Source organism: Pezoporus flaviventris, unplaced genomic scaffold, assembly GCF_033815535.1.
Source record: "Pezoporus flaviventris isolate CSIRO_AGI_PZ_B2104156 unplaced genomic scaffold, CSIRO_AGI_Pfla_v1 ptg000016l, whole genome shotgun sequence".
NCBI lineage: Eukaryota > Metazoa > Chordata > Aves > Psittaciformes > Psittacidae > Pezoporus > Pezoporus flaviventris.
Window position 1 is genome coordinate 8534769 of NW_026892564.1, and position 25052 is coordinate 8559820.

Sequence of the window (25052 nt, forward strand, 5' to 3'; positions counted from 1 at the left end):
ATAATGGGAAAAAGTTTCAGGAAACTACACATTCCAATCTGCGGGTAAAAAACATGTAAGCTGTAGGGTTAGCAAATCATGCAAGACAAAGGTAGGAAATTACAAAGCAATGTAAGGACTCGTTAGAGAACTTGTGGAAACCAAGCCTGCTCTTTCAGTGATACAGCACAGGTCATTTGCATGCAAAGCATTCACACTGTGGTCAACCGTAAAAAATGTACTCTAACTAGCAATCCCATAGCTGACACCAGAACAAGGAACAATTATTTTTTATCTGGTAGGATCTAAAGCTCTGTCTTCCTAATGATTTTATTATTTTCCAGATATCTGGTTATGAATGAAAAAATATTAATTATTGCTAGAGGGAAGTATGTTGACTCTACCGTGGTGCCTGTCTTGACCTCCAGTGTGTGAGGAAGTACTACCAAAGCTGTGACTCTCTGGTTTAGGAAAATGGAAGGAGAGGCAAACACTGCATTGAGAGGATATAACTCATGAGAGAAACTTGAGTTAACAGAGAAAAGAACATGACTTTGGACATATAAGATCAAAATGGGGGCTTGTAAGGAACTGAGCTGATTTAAGGGCTTACTGATTCTGAAAAGAGTATGTTTTGCCTTCATTCCTCTCTAATCCTTTGTCTTTTTCTGGCTATGTGGCTCTACAAACTCTTTCCACTCTCCTCAATCTTCAGCGGCCCCTTGCTGTGAAGTAATTCTCCTTATTAGTACAGCTGTAAATTACCCATCCTCTTCTGATAGCATATCTTTTTGCTGGATTAGTAAAATGTACTGACTCCCAGGAAGTCTGAGAGTTATGAGAACTCATCAGTGCACACACAGGGAAAATAGATGCTCCTGACTTTTTGGGTTTTTTGTATTGAGCATTACATAATGATGTCAAAAAGTATTTGGATTATTTGCCTCTGATTCATGCCCTGTAAACCTCCCCAGTCGTTACACTGTGGCTACCTGCAGAGTTAAAACCTGAGCTCTCTAGAGGCATGCTATTCTCAGCAATTCCACAGCATTTCTTCAGGAAAACAGATGAATGGATTGGACCATCCTGCCAGGCTACAAACATGAGACAGACACAGTGAAGTCTCTTTGTTCCCTTTTATTCAGGCAGGAAGGAGAATGAAAAGATATGAGAAGCCATACACCTCATTCAGAGCCATGCACTCCCAGGGCTGTGCTGACAAGCCTGGTTTCAGTGAGCTACAATGTCATGACACTGCATCAGGACTTACCACATGGTGCTGAGTTGTACAAAGCAAACATGTCTACTTTGCATGACAGCAGCATGCTGCAAGTTGCTGCCTGCTGCTCCATTTCAAAGGTAAGCTGTGTGTTTATTTCCATGCCTGTGATGTACATTACTTTCACACCATGGCTGAAATTTTGTGTCAATTTACACAATCCCAATTCTTTTCTTACAGCTGAATCAAAACGTCCACCACTGTGAATCAGAGATGCATTGTAAGTAACTTAGATTGTAGTTTGCAGTGTTCAAGCTTGTCTCTTCTTACTTTTTAGCCTTAACTATGTTGCATTTTGTTTCCTTCATTTTATTATTTTCAGCTAGCCTTTTCTAACAAATGTTCTCATTTTTAACAATACCTAAGCAGCCACTCACTATAGTGATTACTCTTTAAAATTAATTAATACAGTGAAATGTGATGATTAAGAAATGATGATTTCATTATTTGCACAGCACAGATATCACAGAAGTTGGGGCTTGAAAAAAGTGAAGCATGCTGTAGCTCAAGCAAACAAAGTCTCTGTACCATGCATTTATAGATAAAACATATCTGGTGAGGAGTCAGGAAGTCAGTCTGTATCTTCTACAGATAGAGAAGTAGAGAACTTGACCTATTCATCCCAAAGCAAGAAGAGCCACAACTGAACCTGTCCCTCCATGACTTTTCAGCAAACTGGGGTGATTCAGAGAGCTTCAGAGAAGGGCTGTTCTTGTGGTACTGATACAGATAAGTTTGTTTTTAGCTGAAAAACTGTTTTCCTTTCATGTATATTAGATGGCTGAACCATTCCAGTAGCTTCAAATCATAGTATATGGCAAAGATTTCAGTGTTTTATCAACAGCTATTGTGAGATCTTGAAAATTTACTGTTCTCTTCCTTAGTGATTTATACATAAGGTATCCATTTATATCCCCTTGAATGCTTTGTCCATGAGCTCCATGCTCAGATAGTGCTTTTGTGAGAATTAATGAAAAAAGCCAGGTACCTGAAGGGAAAACAGAGGGCCCTACAGCATGTCCCACAGCTCCATGGGTTCTGTAACAATTCAGCTATGGCAAGCTATCATGGGTTTCATTGTTACTGTACCAGACCTGCAGCTGTCACTGGTGATGTTAACCTTAACCCCCTACCCTTTTCTCCCTCAACAAACAACATCAGCAAACAGAATCAGGACAAAGCCATCAAAAATACTGTTACTTTACACTGTATCTGTCCCGTTCACAAAAGAAGCATTAACAAGAGCTAAAGAATCTAGAAAAATTCTTGCATACTGAGGCAATAAGTATCAAATTCTGATTGTCACTCGTATGATCTCATTTTGTGCCACACAGAATCTATTAGCTACTTGGAGAGTAGTTAGGTGAATGGGTGATGCTTTTTACTATGCTACAGATATTGTAATAGTAATGTGAATTGTTCTGCGTTCTATTGTTTGGTTTGGGTTTTTTTTTAACCAGTCGGAGACCCCTGCCTGAGATGTACAACTATATGCATGTCTTCTGCAGAACCTGAAATCAAGGAGGGAATAGTCAGTAATAATAAGGACAATAAAGCCCTCAAGAAATTGCAGAATTATTATCTTCTTCTCTTCTGTTCCTTTTCAGGTTCTCTGTTTTTCTTTTAATGCACCTTCTTCATTAAGTTCTTGTTTGGTAAACAGAGTACACAAAGTAGATAAATATGCCAGTGGTCTCACACATGATTATACATAATTTTCATACTTTATACAGCAACTGCCCAAGCACAAGGCCCACCTACCTGAGCAGCATACAAATGCTGAAAAGCAACTAGATGTGGACAAGTGTGAATTCTCTTCACATTCCTCACTCTCATACTGCTTCTGCCTGTTAATACCAGCAGAGCAGCCAGAGCAAACTTCACACCAGTTTGCATGTATGTGATGACATTAGGGCCAGGTAGTATGAATTAATACAGTCCCCCTGATACTCAGACCTGCACTCAGCTTCAGCACAGCCTCGATCTGCCCCCAGACCTACAATCCGGTCATTACACCAGTGGCATGAGTAGAGCAAAATCTTAATTGTGGCAGGTTTTTACACAAAAAAAAAGGTAACTCAGATAAAAAAAAAAGGATCATTCCATTAATGATAATCAAGTGTGCCACTGGATGGATTTTCTTGCCTCCAGGCTAAAACTCATCTGCTGAGTGCTCAAATATATTTTAATTAGCATGTCACATTAATACTACAAGTAGTTTAACTACCCTTTCTTACGAGCCAAGAAAGTGACTGAAAAATAAAGTCCATAGAAATTTAAAACATTCTTGAATATTTTCTCACTTCAGTGCATTTACTTTCCACGTTCTTTTTGAGATCATGCTCACTCAACCACTTGCAGAATTCTTACAAAGAAGGCTCCAGGGAGACCTTAGAACATCCTTCCAATATCTAAAGGTGGCCTACAGGAAATCTGGAAGGGGACTTTTTACATGGGCATGTAGTGACAGGACAAGGGGGAATGGCTTTAAACTGACAGAGGGGAGATTTAGATTAGATATAAGGAAGAAATTCTTCACTGTGAGGGTGGTGAAACACTGGAACGGGTTGCCCAGAGATGTTGTGGCTGCCCCATCCCTGGCAGCGTTCAAGGCCAGGCTGGACAGGGCTTTGAAAAATCTGGTCTAATGGAAGGTGTCCCTGCCCATGGCAGCAGGTTGGAACTAGATGAACTTTAAAGGTCCCTTCCAACCCAAACCATTCTAGGATTATATGATCTAAAATTGGATAGGGCAAAAGAAAATTCCTAACTCATAACTTGGACTATATTTTGATTCATTTAGACGGTACTGCAATATAAAGGGACAGGCACAATCAAGTATTACATTGTACATATCTATTTTTGCCGTACAGTAAATTAAACAAAAGAAACATTTTAGTATTTTGAGGAGATATACAAACTCTGTATTTGAAGTCTGTAGTTTAAAGCAAATGGCTGCATTATCTCTGCACCATGAAAGATAAAGGGTAGTTTGTTCTTAATGCTGCTGTGAGTTCTTCATCTTTCTGTTTTTATACACATATTTTCAGATACCTTCACAGATACTTGCAATGATTCTATTCAAAACTCCTTTGTAAAGAAAGAGTACTAAAATATTCGGTTAAAAATGAGAAAAAAAAATTTCAAGTAAAGTATCTTGTGTAAATTGTGATAATAAAAAATATTTCTGTGAGAGAAGTAAAATGTGTTTAGTTTTGCTCTTTGTAACGCTTTTGACTAATTTTATACTGTGATGAATAACCTCTATATAATTTACTGGAAGTGATGTAAGTAGCAATGAGTGAAAATGTCACATTCTAAAACCACAGCCTGGTAACTAGTATCAAACAGGTCTTGTAAAATGACACAGTACTCCTTTCACAGGACATGGAAAGGTTTGATGGGGAGTTACCTGCAAATACTAAACTAAACTAAACTAAATTAATTAAAATAGCGCCTTTATTGTCAGTGCTAAAACCATTTGTTTTTTCAGTACTATTCTCATGACTAAAAATCAGTTGGACAGTATCACCCCATGGGCCACTGGGTACATAAAGAGGCCTATTCTAGCACAGCACCATGTGCTTTGAGACCAAATTACAGCCACACATGACTGTCAGCACAACTCAAAGCCATACCTGCTTTGCTGACAGAGAGAGAGAGATTAGAAAGCCAGAATGAACTATTGCTGTCACATTGTCTGACCTGCAGTATTAGAAAGGGCTTGGGAATTCCCAGAAGAAAATCCTATTTGTAGCAGAGATTCTGTCTCAGAAAATCATGACTTCGATTTATAAGCTACTTGTCTTAAAGAACTCAGCATCACTATTTTCAGGTCAAAATGGTTCTTTATTTATGGTATGAATTCATCTACTCTCAATTGTTAAACTGTTTACATCTCTGCTTGCTAGGTTTTAAGCCTTCTGTTTTCTGTTCTGCATGTATACAACTATAGACTAATATAAAGCCTTCCCTTAATTAATTCTTCTGCTAGTGAATTGGATAAAACTCCTTGAGATAATATATGACTACACATTTTCTAATGAGTCTTGTGGCTCTTCAAGCCTTCTTCAGGTTTCCAACATCCTTGGTGAATAGTGGGAAAATAAGGTTATGTTTTGCATTCTCTAGCTGCACAGAGGAGAAGAGACTAAATGATCTCCTTAGTATTATTCTATATTGCCCTATTTATAAATTCAGTGATTACATTAGCTCTTGTTGGCTGCTGCTGTTCTGCATGAAAAACTTAAGCTCTATCCATTATTATCACATGTTACAGAACCAAAATGCTTTTTTTGGGTAGCCTCCATGTTCTGTAACTTGAGCTGCTTTTCGTGTAACTTAACAGTCATGCTTGTAAAATATGTTGGTCTCAGAAGAGGCAAACTTTATTATTCAAGTCCCACACCTGCATTTCCATTATTTTGCCTGAGACTGATGTCAGACTGACAGGCTTATAATTACCTAGGTTATCTCACCCATTTAAAAAAATGTTAGCACGACCTTAAATCCCACAGGCTTCTGGAACATTCCCAGTGCTCCAAGCTATAATGAAAACCGTTATTAAAAACCCAGACAGTTCTTCTACCAATCCTTTAAAAATATTTAGATACAAGTTGAGTGTGGAGTAGAAAAAAATTCATGATCACAATACACTATGAGTATGGCAACCTGCTTACCTCCACATGCAGAATAGAGGTATTTATGAAAACTCTTGGCTTTAGCTTCTCTTTGTCTGCCACAGACTTCTTATTTGTTCAGTCAGAGCCACCAGTTTTATAAAGCTGGATGAAATATTATTGCTTGGTATCCTTCAGAAATGGGGCCAAAGCAGATCAAATTTAATAAAGTCTAAACATCTATGTGTGTGTGTTAACATGCAAGTGGCAGGGGTTAGATCCAGAGAGCTATAATCAAAGATATTTTTAAGGGAGAAGAAAGACTGTCTTGAGAAGACTCATCATGACAAAAATCAGTATGCAAGAAGCTCTTCCTCAAGAACTCTGAAGTTCAGGCAGTTCTATGCTCATTTTTTACGTTTGCAGAATACTACACTCTTCTTTCCCAAGAGCTGAATTCCTGCCTAATTATTGACAAAAGCAAAAAAGAGCAAAAAAGTTGAGATTCTACCTAGCAGAATAACAGTAAATTTACTGCAAAAGCCAAGTAATATAGTAGGTTCAAAAAAAAAAAAGTCATATTGGACCTTTAATATTGAGAAATGGTAAGCGAAGGGTTCCTAGAGACATGGAAAGCCCTTCAAAACTCAAGAAACTCCTGTCAATACACAGCTGGAGAGAATGTGTTATAAAAGAGAACTCTTTAAATAACAATCCATATGTCTTTCCTTTCTGTAAATTCAAAATGCATGAACTGTCAGGTTAAAGCTTTTATAGCAGAGATGCAGTACCATGGAAATAATTACCTTTGTGTGGAATTTGTGACATTTCCAAGTGGTAGGGAGGTTTAATACGCAGATCTTTGAACTAATATCTGGTTAAACTAATATCTGCACCCAGAACATGCAGTAAGAATAGCAAGTTTGTCAATCATATATTTCATTATTTTTAATTATAAAAATGGTAAAGAATTTATTAAAAAGGAAAAACAAAACAAAACCAAACCACAAACCAACCATTCCACGGGGGGGGGTGTGTGTGTGTGTGTGTGTGTGTGTAAATAAAAACTATCTGCAATAGGCTAATTCTGTGATGTCCAAAAATCTTTTTAATGGATCTTGAAAAATCTCAATTTTCACTGGAAGGGCCAGCAGAAGAGATTCTTATCCCAGGCTGCAGAATTAGAACCATGAATGCAAGTACAAAATTATATTTTCTAAGAACAGAGCATTATTCTGCTATTTCAAGCACCCTCCCTACCTCAGTATTACCTGGAAATCAAACATACAGCATGGGCAATCTCTACATATAACCTTAGACAAATTTGCTGACATTATTTTCTAACCATGCATGATACTATTCCATTCTAATACAAGATTTCAACTGCTTGAATTAATGATTTCTTTACTCATTGCAATTCTGGCAATATTAAGACATGATACTGCCTGCCTTTAAGTTTTGTCCCCTTTGTTATTACCTAGAAACAGAGTACTGCAGCAGAAAACTTACTAATATAATCATCAGCAACAGTAAGATAATAAACATTTAGAGAACTATTCAAGTTCCAGTCTATTTACCTGATGATGCGTTATTTTTGAGCTTTAAGCTGCTAACCTTTTAATCTTGCAATGTGAGCCTCAACTGTGAGCGATGAGGCAGACACATCAGTAAACACCTTCTTCTAGGTGCACCTGCATGCACTTGGCTTTGAGTGACACATCCTCCCTTTGAAGGGATGCTCTACACAAAGATATTTGCAAACACAAACATTCTCAAAAGCACACAGTTAGCAGCAGTTCAAACAAAACCAACCAGGACAGATGAGGGAGTATTTTCTATTGAGTAGGAATACCATGTGGACAAAAAAGAAAAGAAATATTACCACCAGGATATTTCAGTCATATTTAATGACTGAAATCAGTATTACTGATTTAGATTAAAATATTCAAAACTTATTTTTCTTCTTGCATAAGAAAAAATAGGAATTTACAAAAAACTAACTGTGTCTTACAAAGTCTTTAAGGAAAATGTGTCCTTTTGTTCTTTTCCAATATATTATTTGAAGGAAACAAGTAAAGAAACCCAAACAGTTTTCTTTTAAATGAAATAATGTAAACTTTGAAATTATGCTCTGAAGATTTTCTTAAAACCGAATGCTTTTATGTGGCTATTTACACTTGAATTATCAAACTGAAATCAGCAAGATCTGCTAGAGAAGAGGAACAGCAGCGTGAGACACCACCTAAAGGTGTGGGCAGGAGCATGGGTCTCAGTAAATGACTTGCGTGAACACTTAGGTTCAAGTGAGTACACACTGGGAAGACAATGAAGACCATGCTGCAGTAGAAATATGGATATGAGATCTAGCTCTGCAATTAGATTCAAAATGCTGAATCTACACAATGTTGTTTCACATTGTCCAGAAAAATTAGAAGCGTTATTTTCATATTCCACTAGTTTTAGTTACTAACTGAAACAAAAAGGTTTTATCACTACTTATGCATATATATTCCTTCTAAATGACTGCTCTAATTTCTTGAGAAACTTGAGAATGCAACAAGAAATTCACCAATATTCAACATATAACACATGCACTGTTTTTTAATCAGGTGAAACTAGTTTTCATTCTGAAACACATCAGCAAGTTATACTTTTTCAACTCAGACCTGACTCTCTGATACGATTATTTTTGTAAGCAGATTAAATCTTAAAGGACATCGTTTGTAGTAGTTGAGCTGAGTTTTATGGCTATGTAAAGGTAAAACAAGTAAGCATACAAAAATAAAATTGTAAGCAAAGAAGGACAAGGCATGGGTGGGAAAAATCAAATCTATTTCTTAATTTTTGCTGGACATGCCACACTAAGGACATCTATATATATATTCTTTACACCAAACTTATACTATTTGAGGAATATGCTGAAGTCAATGGCACATGTCCTGACATATTCAAGGGCACAACATACAAATGCTGATATATTTACAAAGAATATTTACCAGTTTCTGCAATACAAGTCTTTAAGAAGAAAGTCCTTTTTGTGACAGCCTTATGACACAGGACTTAACACAGGTCAGACTCCCTGTTTAGCATCTCATATTTTAAAAAGTATTCTCTAATCATTAATACCTTCAAAGCTAAAAACTGCTTAAAAGAAGAGGGTGTTTCCTCTCACCATCTGGAAATAAAAATAATTGCATGCTCTTAGATGTTAGCTAGGGACATGGGAACCAAAAGTTAATGAATGATTTTTCACACTGGACAAGTCACCTAAAAATGCTGAATAAACATACAAAACAGGAATTATATGGAAAGAGAAGATTTCATTACTGGGTAATTTAGTTTGTCTGGTATCTTTGTAAACGCTCTCTCTCCTCAAGTGAAAAGAGTTCTTTAATAATCAAAAATATTGAAATTACTTTTCACACACATAAAGCCTGGTTTGTCCATCACTTCAAAAGTCCCTCTCTTATACCAAAGATAAACCTTTCTGCAAAGGTTTTGGATGTGCATGCTTTATTTCTTTATACACACAACATCTGCTCTGGGTAGAACGTAAACGTATTTTGTAAGTTACGACGTGATAAATGGTAGATTTATAGGCCCTGGTGCATTGCAACTGCCTGAATGCTCTAAGCATAAAGAGGGAGACATTATCGTTGCTATAAATACTCTGCACTGTAAAATCATACTATACTTTATGTGGCAAGACAAAACAAAATAATACTAAAACTGTCTCTGTTTCTGGCCCATCTGAAACCACAATAATCTCTGAATGATCCCAACAGAAGCTGAACTGAATGGGCACAGGCATAGCTTCCAGTTTTTGTAGCACCCCAAATTTGTTGCATCATCACAGTTCCGATACAGGTAATAGCATTACTTAATTTCTTAATTAAATCAGCCAGCTCTCTTTCTTGCAAACTGAAATGTTCATGGCTAAGTTATAAGCCCTATTCTTTCTTCTGCTTATCAAAATCTATAAGATGGTCTGTACGTTATGCCTTTAAAGAAAAGCAGAGATGAAATGTTCCTGGGTGTCTGAGGTCTCTGGGACCTGAGGAAAACTACTTTGGTGAAGACCTTAACAGATAAGTGTCTGAAAGTTCATTCTAATGTCACAGTTAAGAATCTGAGGGTAGAGGTATCATGAAAAAGTTAGCTGGTAAGTCAAATGTAATCATCAGGAAGATGATTATATGTATTGAGTTCATCTGTTTGTTCCATAAATGTGTGGTTGTTCTCTCCTCCTCCTTTTTTTCCTGATACTGACTTCCCACAGCTCTCATCATGTTCAGAGAGAGCTTCAAGATAGTTACCTTGGTAAAGCTTGACCTAGAATTTGAGTGCCTAAAGGGCTCAGAACTCTACTTCAAAGCTGAATATTTTTTAAAGCATGCCTAAATTTATCTGTCCCACTTTTTCTATTATTTGTTGAACAATAATAATACTGCCTCACATTTACAAAGCACCTTGGGATCTCCAGCTGAAAGATGCTATTCAATTACTCTCCTGAAACCATTGTTAAAAATTAGATTCCCTATTATGCCCATTTTCTAATCAGCTGAAGAAGACTAAGTTCAAACGTTCACCCTGATTCTAACTGGATTCCTAATCTGTTTAGGAAATTGAAAAGAGAAGGCAGAAAAGGGGTAGGAGAAAAATGTTCAGTGATAACAAAACAAAGGGGGAAGAGCAAGTAAAATTAAATAGACTGCAAAATTATCCTGAGAAGGCATGAGAAAAAAATCAAATTATAAATATGATTGATTTCAGAAACAAAGTGCTAGTAACACTGGTTTTGTCCTTATTCCTATTATCGTATATCGTACACAAATCCTAGTATTCTTTTTAATTATTATTTCATTAACTTCCCTTATCAAAATTCCACAGAGAAGAAATGGTTGAGAAACCAAATGATTAGTGAACCCTGACTGCCCACAAAATACTTTGAAAGATTTAAGATATGTCAGATTGTTGAACGTTTTTTCTCTAATTATGACACTGATCTAATATAAATATAAAGCCACTCCCTCAGGGATATGATTTTAAGAAATTATTGGGGACTAGCTTTTAGGAAATTGCTCAATATGATCTAAATATTAAACTTCATCAAACACCTGATCAAATTTTCATGGATTTTTTCTTCTAATACCTTTTCTTAAAGTAACACCTCCCTTTCGCTTGGCCAAAGTTGTTAATGTTTACAGTAGATGAAGGCATCATATGTCAGCATCAAGCAAAAGTATTTTATACTTTTCAGACATTTTCCCATAGATTTTTTTTTCAGAATACCATACATCCATGGGGTAAAAGCTTGTCTGACCCATTCACTGAACCCTCTGCTTAACAAAAGTATCTCCCCTTCCTCCTGATATAAAAACCATGGGGAAAAGCAGACAGCCATAAAAAAATAAAATCTTGAACTATAAATGTTACCCAAAAATTTTGGTTCACTACCAGTGCACGTACAACTCCACCAAAATACTTTGTCTTTCGACTTCTGTAAACTAATTGTGCATTTCTCCCAAGTATTTTGAGTTTCAGATATGATTTATATTTCCAGGAGGTGGACACAGCAAGCTGCATGGCAAGTTCATCTGCCCTAATTTAACTGACAGACACTATGTTCTTTCATAGTCAATGGCGAGAAACAGCCCCTTTAGAGGATGAGTCATCCCACCCTGTAATAGAGGTTGAAATAAAATAAGATGAATTGCCCTTCCACTGGCTGTAAAACCAGCTGAGATCTGTACTGTAAACTTAAATATCTGACTTACAGGTATCTATAACTGAATAAAATGAATCCCAGTCCTTAGTTCTCAGATCACTGAAATTAAGATGAGAGAGCACAAGGATTTAAAAAAAATTACTGCAAATGATCAGTTTACCCTGCCCTAGTAATTTTTTTCCAGTTTCAGCAACAGCATTAATCCGTTTGACTGACACTGCTGACTGCAGTTTTCACCTTCATGCTTCATATATTAAAAGACGTTAAACCAGCCCTGCTATCTGATCATATTCGTGTTCTAATGTCAGTGAGCTACAGAAATGTGGTGCGATGCAACTGAAGCTAACCTAATGAAACAAAATGGCTGAAAATACATTGGAAAAGCATCACAAAGATGTATAAATGTCCTAGAAAGTGATGGTGTTGGAGAAGGGACAGAACATTCTAGTAACGTATTGCACTGACAAAGTAAGTTTCAAATCTATCAAAAATATACATCACTAATTAATTAATAGTGCTAGTAAAAGAACTTAAGCATATCGGATGAGAAGTCTGAGGTGGGCTGATGTTGTATCCAGACAAGGTAAATGGAGGAAACACAAAATATGGAGTCACACACCAACACTGTATGCTCACACTTGGCTATTTTACAAATAAAACTTATCTGGGGCACTGATGACCACATGCAATGAAAGATGCAGATTTGGCAGACAAAGCATAATTATCTGTTCTATTAATCGGGTCCTGTGTGTGCTTTAAATCTACAAGTGCAAGATGAAAACTGCAATGAAACAAGTAGTGACTTTGTCTAAGGGAAGTGAAGCAAAAGCTTTAGAATTTGGCCTTTACATGTTAGCATTCAGCTTTCAAGCCTTTGCAGTTATTTTTAATTGTGTACATCATGTAATATTGCTTTAGTGACACTCAACAGGAAAAGAATTATGGTTCTATTTTAAAATAAACTGGGTAAAAATATTTTGTATATCAACAGCCAATCTGCCACTATGATGCAACATTTGGCAGGGAAAAAAACTGCTTATGATGCATTTCACTGCAAGTTTAAACATCCTTTACCCCAGCAAAACGGATGCAATTGCCAATCCTTTTTATTCCATTCTTCTTAGGAAGCAGCAGTCTCTTAGCAGCATGAGATTATTTAATCTTATCGGGCTCTTTTACATTTGTGTTGATGAAACAGCAGATGAGAACACGAGGAATACAATTTGATGCTACAACTATGATATCACGTGGATTGATGGATTACTTTTTTAAACAAGTTGTATTAATAGAAAAAGTCAGAACAAGACCTAACTATCATGTTGATTTCAAGTTGCAGAACTTAACAGAGACTTTGGATAGTTCTCCTTTGAGGCTATATACTGTTTTAAGGCTAAAAACTGACTGATGTATTGGATTTTGTCCAGTAATGTTAATTGCTGACACTTCTTCCACCATCATTAGGCTGTTAAGTGGCACAAACCCACTTTTGAACCATTTCATCCACATTCTCAACTTACCATCCTTATGGGAAAGACATTAAGATGTTAAGCCCAATAAACACAACCTTTACTTCACTCCCAATGCTTCACCCCCAGAATACCCTGCAGCCTGGGGCATGGGTACCTCCTGACAAGCTCACACAGAGCTTTGTGCGGAGGGGTCTCCTTAGAGACCTCACAGCACTGAGTTGTAAAAAGACAGAACTAAGCCTGACCTGGTGTGCAGCTGGTGGAAGGAAATAACTCATGTTTGCCTCGAGCCTGATGGTAGAAGAGACCAAAGAGTAATGTAAAGCAGTGAACTCTATCTGGAGATCACTACTCAGAATTAACACGGGGAAGAAACCAGCAGTGGGAGATGAAAGGGGTAATGATGGGATACTTGATTCAGCGAACCATGACATGCTTAGACTAGGAAGCTGGTGATCTAAACACAGCATGCGACAGGAAATAGCACGTGCATGATGAGACCATGAGGTATGTGTGGATGGTCATCTGAACACCCCAAAGCAACAGCTTCCCAACAGGTGTGACAACTGTGTGAAGACATGGTATAATTCTCCTACTAATATGAGTTAATAAAACAACTCAAATTAAGCAAGAGTTTGTCACTGGCACGGCCTCATCCCTGCAGTACACCGTAACAGCATCAGGTGTTGGGTGTGTGGGTGCAAGGTGTTGGAGATCATCTGACAGCTGCAGATCGATGTCTGCATGCCAGGTCCATGAGTGCCCTGTGATGCAGGGATGGTGACAGGCAGAAGCCTGCAGCTGCCCTATGATACTGCAGAGGCAGGCTGCCTGAGGTGAGCTTTCCTGTTTCTCACCCTACTGCTATTACTCTGAAACTTTCACGTTCACCTGTGACAGATTTATGATCCAGAGAAAAGGCAATTGGGACAGAAGGGCTTTGAAAATGTGGCTACTGCATTGGTTCAGTACAGCAGAACATAGCAGTTCTTAGCACCCAACAAACTTTAATTCTTTTTCTAGTGTTACTGAAACTTTAGATGGAAGGAAATTCACAGTTTCTTAGAAATACCTCTGTTCCAGAAAAATCCAGCCCACCATGAAAAATGTCTTCCTTGAATTGGTCGTTAGTAATTTCATTCTTTTCAAAATGAAAAATGACTGTAATATGCACACAATATTAGGAACCAAGGCAAGTTAGTACAAATCTTCCTTGAATGTCATATTTGTTTTTTGACTCACTGCAGAACAAAGGTCCAAAACTACTTTTTTCTCCAACACACTTTTTTTCCCCTTCCGGCATTGAAAGTTTGCTAGGTAAAGATGATGAAGATGTTCGTTCACAAATTCCACTAAGTTTGCTCCTTCTCTTACTTCTGTTGATACTTTTGAAAAAGTCTAAAGAAATTCTTTTGGTCTAATTTATATGGACTTCCCATGCCTGCATATTGCCAGATTAGGTATGTCACCTGTAATAACAATGAAAAATTGCTGTGTGCCTCATGGTCTGTTTTTTTCATCTCCTTTAGGAGTTCAGTCTAGCTACTGTAAGGGAGTTCAGTTGTAAGTACTAAGAAATCTAATTTAACCTCAGTAAGTCACAGTTTTTTCATCTTAATGGACATTCTTTACAGCCCAGAAAACTCATTAATAGAAACACTCTCAAGTCTAGTTCATGTCTTTTATGGGAATGAACTAGATTGCCAAGCAGAATGCATTTTTAAAAGGGTAGATAAAGACATCCTCAACTACAATTGCCAGTACCATACAATTACTGACACGAGCAGTACCTTTGTACTGCTTCTGGTAGCACCTTAAAGAATCACACGTGCTTAACAATACTGAGTGGCATACAGAGATATTTAAAACAAAGACAACCAGTCATGTTCAGTTTGGAGGTGAGCTCAAATACTTATATTACTCAAGAGGCAGCAGCATATTCTTGATCACTCTGATGAGTGATACTAGCTAGATTGACACTGAAAAGGCATTTGCACCTTAATGTTCAAAGTTAACTAAGAACTAAGGAGGGAGCAGCTCTTGCTTCCTTTCATACTGAAACAAATGTTATGTGTCACTAATGTGAACCTTAGCATAACTCACAGCAAAAACCGGATAGCCGGGTCTAGCATATAAGGCCAAGTTATTTTGCCTGGTGCGTCAAAATTAGCAACTGAACATCTGTGGCCCAAAGCCCTTAAACCATAGAATTCTTCTGGGAAAGAAAAGAGAATAATGAAGAAAGTAGAGGCAGATTTGGAGGAAAGAATGGAAGTGATCACCATAACAAACAGGTCATCTGGGTATGACTAAAGAATCACTGTTCTATGCTTTAGAACAAAATAAAAGAAAGGAAAAAACTTCTCAGCTTGCAGAAGATGAAGAGATATGTTGTGAATATGCAAAGGAACAGGACAATTTATCTCATTATAATCTTCGTGATACTTGCCATGTCCAAAGCATGCCCACTTGTGTGGTAGACACCGGATTTTAAAAGCAAGTTAAGTGCTGGACATAGCATGGCAATATATGTTACTGAAGCAGCGTCAAGACAAACCAAGGAGAAAGTAAATTTGGTTACAAATGAGTTAAGAATACAGATTGACAGCAATATACATAAACACAAGAATTGTACCCTTAATTCTGAAGTAACAGTGGCTACAATAGCCACAGAGTTTTGCAATGGATGAAGACATTTAAGTTAAATGCTATTCTTAGCCTTACAGTAAATGAATTAATATTTTCAAAGAAGCCGAAAGGATGTAAGTATACATTAGAAGAGTCAACAACTTGTCTTTCTTAATTTTAGATGCCTATCATATAGAATAATAGAATCTTAGAATAGTTAGGGTTGGAAAGGACCTTAAGATCATCTAGTTCCAACCCCCCTGCCATGGGCAGGGACACCTCACACTAAACCATCTCACCCAAGGCTTTGTCCAGCCTGGCCTTGAACACTGCCAGGGATGGAGCATTCACAGCCTCCCTGGGAGGCCCATTCCAGTGCCTCACCACCCTAACAGGAAAGAATTTCCTCCTTATATCCAATCTAAACTTCCCGTTTAAGTTTTAACCTGTTACCCCTTGTCCTGTCACTACAGTATATGTCACTACATACAGACATCTACAGCTGAACTAGTCACCACTGTGACTAATAGAAGCCTAATCAATATATTTAATAGTGCCTACAGCACAACTGATTTCACTGTGTCCTGGGTTCAGCAGTAGCAGTCATTTTTTCTCCTTCTTGGTAGCTAGTGTAGTGCAGTGTTTTGACTTTCAGCTCGGGAACAGAGCTGATAACAAGGATGTTTTGGTTTGGCCAAGGACTTTGTGAGCCTCATGCTCTGCCAGGGAGGAGGGGAAGCCGGGAGGAAGCAGAGACAGGACACCTGACCCAAACTGACCAAAGAGGTATTCCATACCACAGCACGTCATGCCCAGGATGTAACTGGGAGTGAGCCGGAAGGGGCTGGGGGACTGCAGGGTTGGAGGAGGTATAGATCGGTGCTTGGTCGGGCTGAGGGGGGCGAGTTATCGGTCGGCTGGTGCTGAGGTGTTGTATTCTCTTCCCTTGTTATTTCCTTTACCATTATTATCATTGGTGGTAGCAGTAGTGATTTGTGTTATACCTTAGTTACTAAACTGTTCTTATCTCAACCTGTGAGAGTTGCATTCTTTTCGATTCTCCTCTCTGTCCCTCCGGGAGCAGGGGGAGGGCAAGAAAGGGGGGGAAGTGAGTGAACGAATTACCTGACTGGGTTTAAACCACGACACACTGTAAGTAAGGAATACATCTAAGATAGGGTGATTAATTCAATCTGCAAGTCCCTGCCTTCCCCACAGATGTCATCAATACAGGCATTTTCATCTGACCTAGTCATCTGAGGGGATCTTTACAGTCAACTGAGAAATCTCATGTTCTGTACTTGCCAGAATCAACCTAGAACACTCTGCACACTGAATACAGTACTGTATTTGATCCCTTATTTGTATACCCCAACTTATCATTTAGACTTCGACATAGTATCAACACTTCTCACAAAGAAGGGCTAAATCAGTGCTAATGTTAGGAGTATGCGCTGAATTTCTCCTTCCTTCAGTTCCAAGTATATGCACTGTTGCATAATGATTTTGTGGTCATTGCTAACTACTTTCCACCGCAAGATTTGATTTCCATTAGAACAGCAGTAACAGTAGTGTCTGCTACTTCGAATGCTTGAGAAGTTCTGATATTCAGAGCTGATGTTTAGATAGCATAGATCTTACATAAGCAATCAAGATAAGATGCTTTATTATATTACAATAAATGCACAATGAAATAAATACACGTAGCATATACAATTTAGAAACACTTTTGCATTAATGTATGTGTAATGCACATAACAGTAAACTATAAGGTTGTCTCACAAGAACTGTATTGATTGCATGTCTGTATCAGGCTAAAAGGGATAAACAACTAGAGATTAAGACCTATGCTTCTCTTGATAAGGTTGCTCCTGGTACCCTCAATAACTCATGTAAATCTACCTCTGATGTCTTTATATTACACTGTATACAGCTATATAAAGTGACTATGCATGCTGATTCTGAGAATGGCTTTTAAGAGGTACAGCAAATCAAACACTAGTAATAACATTCAAGAGTACTGCATTGCTAGTGGAAAGGCAAAAGAGAAAATTAAATCAGGAAACAAAATATGTGGATCACAGTGTATAATTTATACCTGTCATTGGATGGTAGAAGTATTCATAATCAAAAGAAGAGCTTTCTCATTTACAGCAAAATCCATGAGATTAATTTGGTATTTTATTTGCATTACCAGAAATAATTTAGGCAGTATATTTCTGTTCTGAGTGTAATGCTATTTCCTTATTTGCCAAATGGTTGAGAAACTTCACGAAATCCAGTGGAAAAGCAACGTAGAAAAGCTTAAAAGAAACTATCAGGAAAAGAAAGGTATAAAAAGCAAATCACCTTCAAAATTTATCAGACTAATATATGCTGGAAAGCTTTATATCACAGCTCTGTCTCAAATTATACTGGTGCCTATTTTGGTTGAAGGAATGTACTCAATATGCAAGGCTGCAGGCCTGTGTGTTTAGTTTTAATTGAAGGAAATTCCACTAATTACTTATTAATCCAATACAGCAATTTTTCATATGCTTTATTCATAGAGAATATAATCTGTGCCTTTAAAAATTTTATAGTTGGAAGTTAGATTGAGGAGATTGCTGAATATAAACAGATTCTTCCATACTCATATCAGTGGTTCAAATCCAGATAAAGCTTCTGGGAACCGAGAGAAACCATCTGTTTAGAAGCCTACATAAAATGAGTTGATGATCTTAAATATAACCCCTAACGGGCATATGTTCATCACCTGCTTGATTGACACACATGCTGATAGCAGAGAACAAAAACTGACCTGTTTTCACATCAAGAGCTAAACCTAAAGAGCAAAGATGACATATACTGCTATGGCAATCAGCAGAAGCTTGTACTAATACTGTTTATAGTGAATTGTTCTGCAGATAATATATAATTTCAGTAGTCATAAGTTGAGGTTGTTATATACTAAATTACATAAGAGAACTGGAACAAGGAACAGCCTGTTTTTCAGAAAAACTTTTCTTTCCAGGAAACCAAAACAGTTTCTCTAGCTCGGAACAGCCGACTTCCAAATTTTATTACAGTGGGTGAAAGCTGATTGAATTCTACACAAGGTTTAAGTTAAAATAGACTGATCTCATTCACTTTTCATAATAGAACTCTTTCTTTTAGTCCAAATTGTTTGTCTCCCCATCTACATTTTTTCCAACTGTTTCCCTTCTTTACATGGTTCCTTTAATTTACTCTCCAAACAAACCAGATTTTACTTTTGCCACAAAAGTAATTTAAAGTTAATGCTTATATCCTAATTTTTATTAATCCAGGAAGACAAACCCACATTATGCAAACAGTTCTGAAACTAATACAGAAGTCAGAGAAAAATAACTAACCTGGAAAAAAGATTCTGGAATCCACTGCATGAACAGACTATTCCCCTCTCACGTGATGACAGTATGTGCAGTGTAGTGTCTATACACTAAAAAAAACGTTAGCTACCACCACACCCCTTTTGATGAGAATACTTTACGGATTTTTCCACTTCATCTATCGTCTCACCAAGAAAGAAACTGTCCTCAGTTGCAAACAGGCATTGAAACAGTGACAAAGTCTAAGACACCTCACAACTTCACCTTTATGCTGCCACAATCTGCAAAAATGACCATGAAGTCTCTAGGCAATTTTCCACCTGGACAGCTCAAACAAGTAATTGCTCAGGGCAACAGCATCCTGTGGCTTTCTTGTACTTGCTTCTCTTTTAATAGAAAAAGGTAGATTTCAGTAATCATACATAGCTATAACTTTCATGCACGGCAGCAGCCTTGTAGAAAAAAAATGGTAACTAAGCTTTGCTTGATTACCTGTGTCTTAAAATGACAACAAAATAACAAAGTTCCTAACGACTGGCATCAAAGGAACCAAATCCTGTTACATGCTATTCATATGGGTCTAGATAATGACATTACAGATGTGTACTAGCACTGCAGTGCTGTCTGCCCAAAGTGCCAGCAGGCCAAGCTTGATCCATCTGATGTCCATTTATTCTGCCTATAACTTTACAAATTGTTGCAGCAACTTGGCAAAACTGAAGTCATCCTTTCTTTCACAGTGCTATCTGATCTGGGAACCCCTCCAGAGGAATCAGTTCGCTGTCTCTCTACACACGCCTGCAAGACTTGTTTGTCTGTAACTTGTGTAATTCAGCAGCAAATTCTTTCAGATAGGGACTGCATTTTTTGTTTGAAGTTTCTATAGTCCTTGAACAAGTTGGGTCTTGGTCTATAATGACTTCTTTGCTTACTATCACAATAGCAATCAAATTCCACTAAGCAGTAGTGGAGACAAAATTCACTCAACTATTGAATTTCTGCTGAAAGACATTTATGCTGGTTTTACAACAGGCTCAGAACAAAAAGAAAGCACAGTATCATTGTAAGAACCTTAAATCACTTTTACTTTAAATTTCAGTAGGGAACAAAGATCACAGAGAAGTGCTTTTCATTCAGGAGAAAACTTTACTATTCATATGTTACAAAGCACAGAATTTGGTATTCCTGCAACCCTGGAGTAGTAAAGTGTACGAAATGCCAGGCCTCTGACTTGGAGCCTTAGATAGAGATACAGAATTCTAATGTTCTACACTCAAAGGTAACCTTGTTTTTAATGCTGATTGAAGGAAATTGCCAGCCAGTGACTTCCTTCTTCACTCTCTTCATGACCTTTCTGCATGGCTTACAGTGAAGACAGATGTTTACCTCTTCCTGAGAGTTTATTACAATTATCACCATTATTTTCTGGGCAAACTTGATTTATAAACACATTTTTTTTGCCCTACCTTCAACTGAGTAAGACCCAGAATAGGATTAAGGTCCACCTTCAGCCTTTGAGTAACGCACTCCCAGAACAGTAGATGAGTCAAATCATAGCAAAAGCACTCTATCCATGCTGCTAACAACTACAGCACCCTGCATGGAGGCTCTTTTCATCTCACAGGGTCTTTGTTGTTACTTGACCGTATCTATAGTAGGAATACTTTGCTGGAATAAGTGTTTTCTCTGCCAGTGACTCCTGATTGGCCTTGACAGGCAATCAAAGTCTCCCACCAGGTGATCTGTTATTTAGTTATCAATGCACCGAAGTGCAAACTTCAAAAACTAGCTTGATGTGTGTCACTTTCACCTTTTTGTAGTGGGGGTTCCAAGTAAATAAAGTAGCATCATGTTTAATGAGAGCTCAGCATTACACTCATCTATAACTCACTCCAAAATGAAAGCGTAAGGACAAACAGAGAAAGATCCCCATTTCAAATGGATTTTGCCACATGAAATATGCACACAGAGCACGCTCAACATGAGTTTCAGGAAGACTCCCACAGTATTGTGGATTACTGCAATTTATTAGAAATCACATTTTCTACCGTTCCTAGCATCTTGTTCAAATCCAACAGTAGAAACTCATGAATGGTCCAACTATTGCCCCTGAATAATGAGGGACAGAGGGTAGAGGACCAGCTCTACCTGGCTATGATAAACTAAGTACTTTTCAGAATTGTGATTTTGGTATAAGATGATTTACCTGAACCCTCTGAAAATACACAGGGCAGGACAACGGCTGGATTTAAACTAACATGATTTTCTTCTGAAATACTACAAGTTGCAGCCTTAGACCTCCACCTTCCTCTTACTGTGAAATGGGATATAATTCATAATGGTAATAATGGTGAATATCATGACATGCTTGACATGCTTACAATGGCCACAGATTCATTCAGACATCATTTCTTGCCTACTTTGCATTTGCTCCACATTTCATGTTAGACTTTTTTCTCCCATCAGAAATATTTAAAATTTCTTTCATCACTCCCTTCTATACTGTTTAATTACAGCTTATTTTAAGTAATATTTTATGGTGTGCAATATCATCAGAATATGCAAGTGCCCAAAATCTCTATGCAGAGCAATTTAAATCAAAGCAGTTTCACATTGTTCAATTCCATTAAAGAGTGTCTCACTCTTTAATATGCACTCCCCAAATCATTTATCAATTAGCATCTTGTATTTCTATAGTAACTGTACGGACAGCTTCATTAGTACTTGATTTTCAAGTCTGAAAGAAAAGGAAAAAGAAAAGAAAAAGAAAAAAATACTTATTTTAAATTTGAATGGGGTACCTAAGTAATACTGCAATAAATATATGTACTGAAATATTAAATCAGTTCATCAAAACCAAGCTTAACCTAAGAAAAGTTGTTAAATTAATAATTTGGATAAGATGCTGCAATTTAGTGTTCATACATGTTTCGGGATTTAAATATTTTTAAATGATTAATTGGTAGAGGATTTAATGAGTCAACTTGCTCTGGGTCTCTTTACAAATCCACCTACTGTCCGTACAGTAAAATTTCAATATTCTGTGGGGCTATTTTCTCTTCAGGTTTTTCATTTTTTTTCTACAAGAAACTTCTCTAATCCTCCCACAAGAAGTATATGGTACAGTACAGAAGATTTCCAAACAAACAGATTTAGCTCTACATTGACTTTAACCCTTTCTCTTGTCATCTCTTTACTGTGTCAATCCTGGTTCTCCTTTTTAATCTGTTAATGGATGCAGTGTGGATCATGAGGCAGGTAACAAACCATAACATAGCATCCGGATCCACTTATTCCAGAACAATTTCCTGTCATGAAGATATTTCCTTGGTATTTGCAGACACACAACACAATCCCAAAACACATGAAAAGAATTAGGAACTCAAAAATAACAGTGACTGGATATCTGTTAATCACTAGAGAAAATACATGTAATTATTTGAAAGGAGATCACTAGCCAGACCGTTTTGTTTCAGAGTACTTCTGAGTCATGATCAAATGACAAACTTCACACAAGTGAAGGCCTTATAAGCCAGCTAATCTTATTTAGTTGCAGTGATCTTTTCCTTTTTGTTTTTAAGGTTTACAAATATTAACAAAATCTACAGATGCACACTGAGATCTCTAAAGCTAATTGGTATTCAATTCTCTGATTCACCCTTTTAAGGACTATGAAGGTGACCCAATGAACATGTGAAATGCTTCTGAAGTCCTGTAAGTCCTCTACATGCCCCCGTTCATAGACCCTGAAGCTATGCAACTGAAGAAAACTCAACGGCTTGTCCAGCACCCAAGTCAGCCCTGAATGGAAAGAACATACAAGGTATTTTTGCTTCCTTTCAAGAACTGCATGTCCTTACTGACTGATTTTTACACTCTTCCCACTCATTTATGTATTTCAATAACAACAAACACTAAACATTACCATGAGAGTATTTCAGCTAGTTACATTCTTGTATTTTTACCTTTTATTTCAGAGCGATGTACAAACACGGAGCTTAAGCTTGGTTGATACATGTAGAGACGGAAAAGCTTTGCAATATTTACATGTAATGAAGAATTACATATTTTACGATTTCACAAATACTAAAATAAATTCAGCTGTTATATAAAAAGAGTGATGTTTACTTCACCCAGTTTTGTTTGGTCTGAATTATTAAAACAACCCCCAAATTTAATCATAAAAAAACATTCCTCTCCAGTGTATTTCTACACTTCTGAGGTCTTTCTCTAAGGTATTTCATAAAAGGTATTCTAGAATCTTAGCAAATTTGATGACTGAAATTAAAATAGAAAATAAGTCACTCCAAACTTGTTTTTTCAGACACTAGAAATTACTTATTATAATAAATATAACATTTATATTTCCCCAAGATGCATTACTGGGTGAGTGATTACTTAAGATCTCCATGCACTTAAAAGGTAAGTCTGCAAGGAGTTTCCAGAGCGGGAAGTCACACTTGAAGATTTTGTTCCTATAGAAGAAAACAAACCATTAACTCCATATATTTTTCTTATCCTCAAAAAAGCACATTTGCAAAGATGTTGGTTGTTTTGGGAAATTATTTTGAATTTTCAGTTTAAAGCACACTGGAGGATTTGGATTGGAGACAATATTTGAATGAAGTAGTAGAAAATTTCCCATTACGTGTTGTCTAGTGTAAACTGTTTTACTGAAATGAAAGAAAAATGTTTACATTGTTAAAGCAAGCAATTTTCAATACTGTGGTTATATTTGACAGCCTGCAATCAATGGAGCTTTAAGCTGGACTGAATACTAACTCTGATTTAATCTTACTGCTGTCTATATATCAAACAAGTGTTAAGCATAAGCAGACCACCACTAAGTAGTGTGCTTACACAGACAGTGGCTTCTGGTTTGTGCTTCATGCAGTTATTTCCACATTTATATCGGGAAAGCTTGAAAGGACAAAAAAAAAATAATCAATACTAATATAGTGGACCAACTCAAAATTGTTCTCTAGAATATCTTGTTTAGTGTGCTGCTCACATGCTCTGAAATCATTTGTGGCAAACAATCAATTTTGAGATCATGAAAAGCCTTGTTTTACTTAAATCAGATCCATCTTAGGAAAATGCCTGGTAGCTCAGAAAAGAACAGAAGAACCGCAATACAATTACAAAATCATTAAGAAGCCATGACTGACAAGCTGTAGGTCTCCACCTGGATGATAACGAATGTACTAGATCCGCGACATTCTCAACTGATGACTGTTGGCACCATTTAGCTCATGTTAAAGAGTTGTTATTTTTCATAAAACTCATGCTCAGTGTGCACTGACAATCATGCTCCTTTAAACCCTCCGAAGTAAGATATTAAAAAATCACTACATTTTCTGAACAACTTGGCAAGCACCCCTAACTCTTAAGTGATTAGAAAACAAAATTAAATCTCATGGTACAGATCCTGCAACAATGGTCTGAAGGTAGGCAGATGAAGATAGGAATAAAGATTGCCTGAAAATTCTGATATCTTCTGGATGTCATAATGCGCTGCTGCCTCTTTAAATGAACACTGTATATAAAACCTGAGCAGTGGCACCATTTCTAAGTGCTCCTCCCAAACAATACTGAGCTACAGTAAGTGTGGCTACAGAATAACTTTCCTGTTTCAAAAATTATCAGGATATACAAAGTTTTCAAGAAAACAGTAAGATCATGTTTGGAATATTTTTAACTAATTCTAAAACTAAAGTTCCAATATTGCTATAACTAGAAAAGATTACAGGCTTCTTCTCTTGTTTCTGATCCAGCTGTTTTATATTGTGCATTTGAAAAGAGATGATGAATAGTTTCCCTGCCATAAACTCTTTCCCCTTTCCTCCTCTTCCCTCCTGTCCCCTTACCTTACATCTTTCACTCTTTAAGGGAAGAAAGGTAACATGGAAACAATTACATAGATCATGAGGGAAACTCAAGTAGCAGTGGTGTTATTGAAACTTTAAAATACAAATCATTAAACTGGCAACACATGATATA

At 37.1% G+C, this 25052-nt stretch overlaps 1 protein-coding gene across 5 annotated transcripts in view; it reads right to left on the reverse strand.

Annotated features, from left to right (window-relative positions):
* Positions 1 to 25052, reverse strand: part of SYT1 (synaptotagmin 1) — a 272094-nt gene that overhangs the window by 176693 nt on the left and 70349 nt on the right. The window contains exon 1 of one of the 5 annotated variants that reach the window (XM_061454711.1): positions 23913 to 23935. The exons of the other annotated variants lie outside the window; for them this stretch is intronic. The gene's annotated coding sequence lies outside the window, so the exon portion shown is untranslated. Of the gene's footprint in view, positions 1 to 23912; positions 23936 to 25052 lie in introns of those variants that run through there. 5 annotated transcript variants of the gene reach the window in all.